This window comes from Pangasianodon hypophthalmus, chromosome 23 (genome assembly GCF_027358585.1).
Source record: "Pangasianodon hypophthalmus isolate fPanHyp1 chromosome 23, fPanHyp1.pri, whole genome shotgun sequence".
NCBI lineage: Eukaryota > Metazoa > Chordata > Actinopteri > Siluriformes > Pangasiidae > Pangasianodon > Pangasianodon hypophthalmus.
Window position 1 is genome coordinate 747,584 of NC_069732.1, and position 10,928 is coordinate 758,511.

Here is a 10,928-nt window from a genome sequence, read left to right on the forward strand (position 1 = left end):
TGGTGAGTGGTGAGTGTAGAGAGGCTGTGATGGTGAGTGTATAGGGACTGTGATGGTGAGTGTAGAGGGACTGTGATGGTGAGTGTAGAGGGACTGTGATGGTGAGTGTAGAGAGGCTGTGATGGTGAGTGTAGAGAGGCTGTGATGGTGAGTGTAGAGGGGACTGTGATGGTGAGTGTAGAGGGACTGTGATGGTGAGTGTATAGGGGACTGTGATGGTGAGTGTAGAGGGGACTGTGATGGTGAGTGTAGAGGGACTGTGATGATGAGTGTAGAGGGACTGTGATGGTGAGTGTAGAGAGGCTGTGATGGTGAGTGTAGAGAGGCCGTGATGGTGAGTGTAGAGGGACTGTGATGGTGAGTGTAGAGGGACTGTGATGATGAGTGTAGAGGGACTGTGATGGTGAGTGTAGAGAGGCTGTGATGGTGAGTGTAGAGAGGCTGTGATGGTGAGTGTAGAGAGGCTGTGATGGTGAGTGTAGAGGGACTGTGATGGTGAGTGTAGAGAGGCTGTGATGGTGAGTGTAGAGAGGCTGTGATGGTGAGTGTATAGGGGCTGTGATGGTGAGTGTATAGGGACTGTGATGGTGAGTGTAGAGAGGCTGTGATGGTGAGTGTAGAGGGACTGTGATGGTGAGTGTAGAGAGGCTGTGATGGTGAGTGTAGAGGGACTGTGATGGTGAGTGTAGAGAGGCCGTGATGGTGTGTGTATAGGGGACTGTGATGGTGAGTGTATAGGGGCTGTGATGGTGAGTGTATAGGGACTGTGATGGTGAGTGTAGAGGGACTGTGATGGTGAGTGTAGAGGGACTGTGATGGTGAATGTAGAGAGGCTGTGATGGTGAGTGTATAGGGGCTGTGATGGTGAGTGTAGAGGGACTGTGATGGTGAGTGTAGAGGGACTGTGATGGTGAGTGTAGAGGGACTGTGATGGTGAGTGTATAGGGGCTGTGATGGTGATTGTAGAGGGACTGTGATGGTGAGTGTAGAGGGACTGTGATGATGAGTGTAGAGGGGCTGTGATGATGAGTGTAGAGGGACTGTGATGGTGAGTGTAGAGAGGCTGTGATGGTGAGTGTAGAGAGGCTGTGGCTTGGAGGTGAGAGATAAGAGTAAGAGTAAGTAAGAGTAAGATATTCCTTTATTTGTCCCGCAGTGGGGAAATTGCATACTGAAATTGCAAATTGCAGTGGAGATACTGCAATCATAGTCATGTGATGGACAGTCTTAGACACACTAGAATGGAAAATACATTAGAATGGAAACTGGTTTTACAGTATAGTATATCAGTTTATCAATCTTTTATCCTAGCTTAACAAATATTTCTACTACAGCATGAATATAGAGGTTCATATGAACTGGACATTTTGAGACAGCAGACTACTTGTAGGCGCCTTTATCTGTCATTACTATTCAACAGTTGAATATCAGAAAATCTCTTTCTGTTCCGTCTGCCAATGCCTCACCAGTTGAGGTCTGTCTATACTGCACACGTGAATAAACCTGTCAATCGAGAAATTGTATATTTCAAATAAATTATCTTCAAGTTTCAAAGTTGAAATATACATTATTTACCTAGTTACTGTGACATCACACGCAATCCCATTCAAATGTGCTATTTTTTTTTATTAAACTTTATTAAATGTTAATATTAAATTAAACAATTAAATTAAAAAAAATTAAATAACACATTCTAGCGGGAATGTGTGTCATTCAATGCTGCCTTAAATAGACAGCTATTAAAATGTACACTGCATTATGATTGGTCTGCTTCAATTTAAAAGTGTGTCATATTCAGATATTTTAGCCAATTTAGTTTTCTCCGTCTTCGGAGTGATAAGTAATGATTAACATGCTGCAGGAAGTAATGGAGTAAAAGTTGAATCTTTATGGATTCATAACCTGTAAAACTCAAGGCTGGAGCTTTAACATCCAAAAGACATGTCTGTATCAAAGACTTCAGCTCTGTTCCTCAGAGTAAAACACGCTCCTGTTCAGCTAAGCTTCCACAATTTTCTGTCATATGATGATTAATTTTAGCTATAATTAAAATATTACTCCTAACCTATAAAGCATTAAACGGTCTCGCTCCGCAGTATTTAAGCGATATGTTAGTACCTTACGTTCCGCCACGCCTACTTCGCTCTAAGGATGCAGGCTGTCTATCAGTACCACGCATTGCCAAAACCACGGCAGGGGGCAGAGCTTTCTCTTACCAAGCCCCAAAATTATGGAATAGTCTCCCAGTTAATGTACGTGAAGCAGACACGGTCTCAGTGTTTAAGTCGAGGTTGAAGACTTATTTATTTAACTTAGCATTTAGCGACTAGTGTTTTAGACAAAGCAGTAGATCTGGGGGACTCGTGGATGTTGAGTGTTATGGTGATCTGGTGTGTTTGGATGCTGTCTTCCTCACTCTCATTAGTCACTCAGGTGTGTGACGGCAGAGTGACTGTATGCCTTACATATCAGAGATCTCTCACATCTGTGTTTCCCCCTGGTTCTCCTTTTAGTTCTGCTGTTAGAGCTAGTCCTGCCGGAGTCCCCTGCACTCCTCATTAAGTTTTATCCCCCCTTCACTCTGGACCTGTCCACCGGCAATGCTTCACACTGCCACGAAGACGCTTCAGCTGTTTTCCATGGACTACACCAACACACATTGTGCTCACACACACGCACACTACAGTGTAAACCCATATGAGGATGGGTTCTCTGTTGAGTCTGGTTCCTCTCAAGGTTTCTTCCTATCACCATCTCAGGGAGTTTTTCCTTGCCACCGTCGCCCTGCTTGCTCATCAGAGACGTCACACACACACACTTCACTTTACTTTTGTTTGTGTAAAGCTGCTTTGAGACAATGACCTTTGTAAAAAGCGCTATACAAATAAAAATGAATTGAATTGAATTGAAAACTATAAGGAAGTTGTGCAAACTGATTTTGTTAGCTAGCTAGAGTAACTAGTTAAGCGGCAACAAAATGTATGCTGAGTTGCCAGTTTATTAGGTATCACTCCTTATTTCTACTATATAAAGCATTTGGAGCTTACTGGAGAAATCTATATAACATAATATAACAATCATAATATACTGTATGTTCACAGTTGAGTGGGAGTAAACAAGGCTTTTTCAAATGTGAATATCAGAGTAGATCTATCTAGACAAAACTGAGAAACACTGTCTCTATCAACCGTCCTAAGATGTGTGTAAAAGCTTCTTTTGAATGTGAGATTGGCACAGGTTATACAAAGAGATGCAAATTTCACATATTTACATAGCTGTGATCCTTCTCTCCTTTCAAACTATTAAGCAAGAAAGGTGTCTCCATCGGGAAGATGAAACAATCGTATCAACAAATAAACCGTTATTATTATCGTCTCTTTACTGTGAGAATTAACCTTGAGGAATTTGGATTGTGAGTAAAAACCCATGTAGGAGTGAGAGCTGCTACCACACATGCCCCTGATACAGTAGTAAAATGCACAGTTAGCTTCTGCGCTGTGATTGAGTACATTGCACATGGTTTCACTTTATGTCTGTTGATTGTTTTCAGATACTTGATGCCATCCAGTTGAAAGGTGCAGTCTTTCTCCAGCTCGACAATGCCACCTTGGCTGCAGATGATTTCAGATGATATCACATAGAAGAACATATTGTAGATGTACTATATGAGGAGAAAAGGAGTTGTTTTTTATCAATCTTTTCATAAAGTTGTGTGAATATTTGCATAAGCCAGACTGTTAGAAAGAATTTAGCCAGATTTTGCAAAAGTTTCGGAAGCACTGATTTTCTTCATGCATTGTAATGCGAGTGGAGACAGATGCAAGTGCTTTTAAAGCGTTTATTAAAGAGAGGCAGGCAGCCAAATCTAAAACATGACTCAAAAATGTTAAACATGCAAAGGTCAGACCAAACATGCAAACATGCAAACGTAACAGGACAAGGTCAAAAACTAGGAAGTCAAAAACACAGAACAATATTTCATGCGAACAAAGACACACGAGGGTTTAAATACACAAACTATTTAAAGGCAAACTGAACACAGGTGAGACTAATCACGACACATTCGGGAGACAACCAATGACAATACAGGGGAGGAGACAGGACATAAATCACAACACAAACACATGTGGCAACATTAACAAAGACATGACAACACAGAAGCGTGTGTTTCGACGCTGCAGGCACAGAGCGCTCGGTGAGAGGGGGAGATTCCTGACACACATGCACAGCTGATTCATATTTCACAAAGCTCACAGAGCTGAAATGTCCAGTAAAAAGTTTATTTATTTAATCATGTCTAAGCCAATAAAAATAAATATTATTTAACAGCGTAACAGCAACTGGAAAGGTTAAAGTCTGGAGCCAAATTACAGAAAAGGATGAATTAGATGTTAAGGTGAAAAAAATGGTTTGAAATTAAAAAATATGAAATGCACCAGCCTTGAAGCTGTGTTGGAAAAGCAGGAGTGCAGGAGGACGTCAACATCGTCAGCATTTAAATGGTAGAGTGACCATCACACCGAACGCTCTCTCTCTCGCTCTCTCACACACACACAGTTAAAATGATCTTAACTTTGCGATACTTTTGGGAAACCTAATAAAGTGTTGCACAGAATTGAACCATTGCAGCAGATCCTCCTTTTTTACAGTGGCATTTCTTCTTAACTGAAAGACTGGTCTTATTTGTCTTAATTTATGGATTTAGGGTGGATTGCTTTCTTTAATTTTTTCATATTTATTATTTCTTTCGTTAATGGCATTAATATGAAATGATCAGGTTTCACAAAAACGTTCATTAAATTTTGGTGTGTAATTTTAACACATAGCCTATGTAAATGTGATTATATATATATATATATATTAAAACCGTATATAAAAGTGCATAACTCATTGCAAATTATATGATTTGAAGCCAATCAGTTGAGGTTTACATTAGTGTTCTTATGCATAAATTTACACTCACTTAGGAACGAGTCCGATACGAACATTTTTACGAAATTATGGTATTTTAGTGAATACCAGATTTCTTGTGTAAATGCTTCTATGGATGATTTATGAATAAACTCGTTCATATTCAGCTTGATAAATGAGGCACAATGTCTTTACGCAGGTATGAGAATGAGCTGGCCATTCAGCTGGGCCGAAGAGGCTGCTGGATGATATCCACCTGAGCATGGCAGAGCTCACTCTGCAGATTGACACGCTGAATGACGAGAAGGTCTACCTCAAGAAGAACCATGAAGAGGTGATGAAGCTTTACAAGCATACAAAATGCTAAATGTATGGGAAATCAATAATAATATTGATAATAATGATAATAATAATAATAACAATAATCTTTGTTTATATAGCACCATTCATACAAAAAGCAGCTCAGAGTGCTTTACAAAATGGCAATTATATAAAACAGTTTGAAAAAAAAAAATAGATGTCAATTAAAAGAAGAAATGGCAGCATTCAATAAACTAATAAATAGTTCAATTAAACAAAATAAAAATACTTCCTTAAACAAGCTTCCTCTTTATGAGCGCACATTACTGGTGCAACCACTAGCTCTCGAAAATAGAACAGAATATAGTAAAACAGTTAAGAAAATACATTAAAAGCTGAAAAAAGAAAGAAAAAAATATTTTTTTAAGAATAGACCAAACACTAAACGGAGTTGTGTTTTGATGCCATTTAACAACTCAAACCAAAAGGAAAAGTACAGGCACAGATTTAAATTTTAAAAGCTATTCAGATTCTCCTGTGAGGCAGAATTGTACAAAACTCCAATCAATGATATTTAGGAATTTATGTGAATCACTTTCATGCATTAATGATTTAAGGAGCACAGCAACTAAAACATCTCCTCCAACTCCAAGGAAATGGTGACAACACACAGCTAGATGAGTGGACAGATTCATGAGAAGGTGGAAGCTGCACCACAGCAAGATCTCACCAGAGTTCTGGAAGACATCCGTGATCACTATGAGACCATCGCTGCCAAGAACCGGAGAGAGCTCGAGGGCTGGTTCAAGGGCAAGGTGGGTTCCTCCTGGTGTACACTTGGTCAAAACTACTGTGTTTTACGTACCATCCCATTTAAGTAGTACTGTTCTGTTTAAGAGTCCATGACTTGTGGACACCTGGAACTTAACCTGAGTATCCCTTTGACTATGGTAACTAAAATATAACTTCTTTTTTCCATTGGCAGTTGGAGACCCTGAAACAAGAGGTTGCTACCAGCACACAGACCATAGAAACCTCCAAAAGAGACCTGAGTTCAGAGAAAACCAAAGCACAGGGCCTGGAACTTGAGCTCCAGTCTGTTCTGGCTGTGGTGAGATTTATCTATCAGCTTTTCTATGTATTGCCAGGTGACACTGTAGTCTCAGAATATAGCAAGTGTTAACTAAGAGGTTGTATATTGTGTAATGTAATGCATGCAAACAAAACCATTGCATAGGTGTTTACAATATAAACATTTTACAAAAAATTGCCACATCGTCTCACCATAGAAAGCATCGTTGGGGAGAAACTTTCAGAGCCACAGCCTTCCTATTCCGCACAGATGTCAGGATACCGTCTGCAGGTGAGCCATGATGAACAATCATTTAAATTCATTATTACTTAAAAACAAGTGGTAAAGTAATGACAAATCATTTCAAGCTCAAATAATACACACTATACATACACTTTATAATAAAAGACCAGACACTACAGAGCAGGGTTTTGTTAGAATTTTTGTAATTAGCCCATAATGCTATGCATATTCACTGCTGTAAATCAAAATATGTCCAGTAGGTGAGGCAACCTACCGGTTTGTAAAGACCAAATGGTCCAGGCATTAGGGATTCGTGTGTTGCTGTGAAATGGATGGGACTATCGACTAAACCACTTTCTTCTTCCCGAAGCATGGTTGCTATTTCCTGAGCATTTTAGAAACTCCCTAACCTAATGGTGGCTTGTATAAACATGCCATGGTACAGTAATGAGTAATTCATTAGTATGTTCTCCAAAACAAAGCGGACAAATCTGGAGGAAGAGCTGCTTCAGCTTTGTGCTGATCTTGAGCTTCAGGATCATGATTATCAGTTGCTATTTAGCATCAAGACCAGACTGGAGCTGGAGATCACTGAATACCAGAGGCTGCTTGATGTAGGGGTCAGTGGAAGGTAAATTAAACCTTTCTGTCCATCTACAGTGTCTCTGATAGTTCAGAGTTGTTTACTCTTACCCATGTAGCTGGCATAAACAAAAAAAATGTGCAAATTCCCAGTCCACAAATTAATCATGTACACAACAAGGTAAAAGATTTAACATTGGATTGCTGGGGATGGCGCCACCTGGGGGCTGTGGAGATGGTTTGGGGATCTCATATGGGGAGCTGTACTGTACTGTACTGTACTGTACTGTAATGGCTTGGGACTGTGATTGCTGTAGTGGCTTTGGGGCTGCAGTTGCCACGAGCAGCTTCGTACTCAGGACTCCATCAGTGGACAGTGGATAGATTATAACCAGCCGGACTTCTTGCGAAAACTGTGATGAATTTATTGGTTGCACAACTGCACTATTTGTCCATATAGTACACAGTTATAGAAGGGAATGATTTATAATCGCACTATCCGTTGCACCCAGATGAGGATGGTTCCCTTTAGAGTCTGGTTCCTCTCAAGGTTTCTTCCTCATATTGTCTCAGGGAGTTTTTCCTCACCACCGTCGCCTCTGGCTCGCTCATTGGGGATAAATTCATACATTTCAATATATTTTTTGTCAATTCATTTATTTCTGTAAAGCTGCTTTGTGACAATGTCCATTGTTAAAAGCGCTATTCAAATAAAATTGAATTGAATCATCGTTGTCCATCTCTGTTTCACCAGTGCCTTAGTTCTGTCAGATCAACTCTGTCCGAGAAAGCGCCATGGCCTTACAGACATGGCCACCCCAATGACATGCTTGCAATCATTGGACTTCTGATTGCACTCACCTGTACACAGTTACCTAAACACATAATAGAGGCTCTCACACCTCACAGGTTGCAAAGTAACACTCAGTTTGTTTTTACACCTGAACTTACCAAACCTTTGTTTCTGTGGTTGCTATTCTGGTTTTGACTGTTGAATAATTACAACAAAAGACAGCATTTCAGTCAAGTAATAAAGATAAAATTTCAATCATGATGGTAGTTTGTGTTTCCTGTTTCACACACACACACACACACACACACACATCAAAGAATCATAACTATCAGTTCAGCAATATACAATGCATGTGTAATCCATCTGTAATGACAATTAGCCACTGTAAACATATTAATTAAGGCAAAAGTTAATATAACTCTGTATTAAAGCTGAAGTTTAGTGTTTGTTATCTAGTCATGCTAAATATCGCTGTAAATCATTTCAGTTTAACTGACTACACTGCATTAAAGCCTGTTTTTCTAGTTTAACTGCAATACCAAGACAGAATATTACATGTCACTAAGCAAATTATTATTTTACACCAGGAAACTGTTTGTTTAGATCATTTGTCCCCTAATGAATATAAATAACTATGTTTTAAAATCATATTTCTGCTACATTGTTGATGTTCAGGTGGTTATTTAAGGACCATTTTATTATTCTTAAGCAAAGACAAAGGGAACAAACATCACAGTATCATAGTTTTAGTTGATTCTTGGGTAGGGACGGATTAGTAAGTCCTGGGCCCTTTCGCAGACACATCTTCCCACCCCACTATGCATGAAACAATACATGGAGCCCTGAACACACACACACACCTCACCTTACAACCCAATACATGCAGAAAAACAAAACAAAAATGGATACATTACTGTATTACGAGGACTACACACTATTCCTCTTGGGGGTTGGCAGATCTAAGAATGTACATGAAGACAAACATGGACAGTGCAGTGGAAACCAGGGACACGGTGTATAGCTCTGTTCCATCTCACCCAGATCATCCATGCAGCCACTCACCTGGTCACCATCATCATTCAGATCATTTATCTCCATGTCTATGCAGCTTCCAGTTTAAGTCAACCTTCTTCCTTGTATATATTTACATAGTTATTTTTAGATTTGCCTCACTTGATTGTCTTTCGTTATATTCCACTTTGCTAATTCATGCTAATCCCGAATGCAAAACTAAACTTGTCTCCCAGTCTAATAATATTTCATCTCATCTAGATGTATTACTTTAAATATATTGTGTATTGCTGTTATATCCTTCAACTCTGTTACAGTAAACCTCAGCCAAAACCATGCTCTACATCCAGGGAACCACCACTGAACATCATGAGCAGATTTTATCACAAATTGTGGACCAACTGCAAAATGTAACACAGCAAAATGGTTCACAGTCATGAAACCCTATCACCAGCCACCGTACCGAACCCCATTTGCAGGCTCTAGAGTGGTACAGTGGTGAGCCAGGGCATTGTCAGGGGTTTCAATCACAGTGTTCTCCAGATTTCAACCTACAACCTTCCTGTTTCCATAGGAAAGGCCATTCATTTGATATCTTTAATCATGATTAGAGCTCTCACATGTGTTACTGCATTTTGGGAACACTAGCCGGCACTGTGCTCCTTCCTAGGTGAGTTTATGGCCAACCTTCGTTGAACATTTGACAAACCCATTGGTGGAAGCAAGGCAGCGCTACGGTCGGTAGCAGACTATGCCATCGGGTTCCACACTCTGGCAGCTGAGAGTGGGTAAGCCTCTGGGGCACTGATGGCCATTTCTGAACAGGGACTGTTGGAGGAACTTAAGGATACACAGGATCCACCATTGTCCTTGAACAGTTGTAGAACTTAGCCATTCATTAAGATAATCACTTGTGAGAGTGGTGGGATTGGAAATCAGAGAGTGTCCAGTGGCATGGCATGTTGCTCCCCTCTGAACCCCTGGAGCAACGAGTTGGATAGTTTTGAGTTTTATCTCCACATGGTGACTGTGAGTGTACCTAACCACTTTCCTTCTCCTTCTGCCGAGCTACACTCCTGAGCTGCCGGTGATCCAGACCTCCCCCCCTTCACTCTGGACCTGTCCACCGGCAATGCTTCATACTGCCACGAAAACGCTTCAGCTGTTTTCCATGGACTACACCAACACACATTGTGCTCACACACACGCACACTACAGTGTAAACCCATATGAGGATGGGTTCTCTGTTGAGCCTGGTTCCTCTCAAGGTTTCTTCCTATCACCATCTCAGGGAGTTTTTCCTTGCCACCGTCGCCCTGCTTGCTCATCAGAGACGGCACACACACACACTTCACTTTACTTTTGTTTGTGTAAAGCTGCTTTGAGACAATGACCTTTGTAAAAAGCGCTATACAAATAAAAATGAATTGAATTGAATAGTACCCATCTCTCCTGCCAGGAGCAGGATCTGCATGTTCAACAGGGCAGGTGTCTTTACTGAGGTAAACTGGGGCATTTTATGTCCAAGTGTCCTGAACTGCAGGGAATAGCCTTGCCTTCCCATTAATCAGGGCACTTTCCTTTTCGCCACAATTTCCTTTCAATTCGCTGCAACAGACATCCATTTTTGTAAGTGTGGACCTGCGCAGAACTTACATGCAAGTGAGGTAGGGTTATGTGTGGAAGACATGGTTCATCACCTTTGGGCAACTACGAGTAACTGGTAATACAATTTGGGCTGATGAACGCCCCATCATCTCCCAACGCTTTATAAATAAGGTCCTGAGAGAAGGCATTAATCATTACATTTTTAATGTAATCCTGTTTCTTGTGGACGGTGATGCCTCAGACGTGGGTGTGGGGTGGTCTTGTCCCAGCATTCTGGCAATGATTCGGACCTTACAGTTTCTGTGGAGATGCTTTTGGTGGCCGACTATGAACAAGGACATGTGACGTTATGTGGAGGCCTGACAGATTTGTGCATATAATAAAGAACTGAATTTAGGTCTAAGGTCT

At 40.7% G+C, this 10,928-nt stretch overlaps 1 pseudogene; it reads left to right on the top strand.

The window, feature by feature from the left end:
- The first annotated feature begins 4,146 nt into the window (after nt 1-4,146).
- On the top strand, nt 4,147-7,161 carry LOC113529046 (keratin, type I cytoskeletal 13-like; annotated as a pseudogene).
- The last annotated feature ends 3,767 nt before the right edge of the window (nt 7,162-10,928 follow it).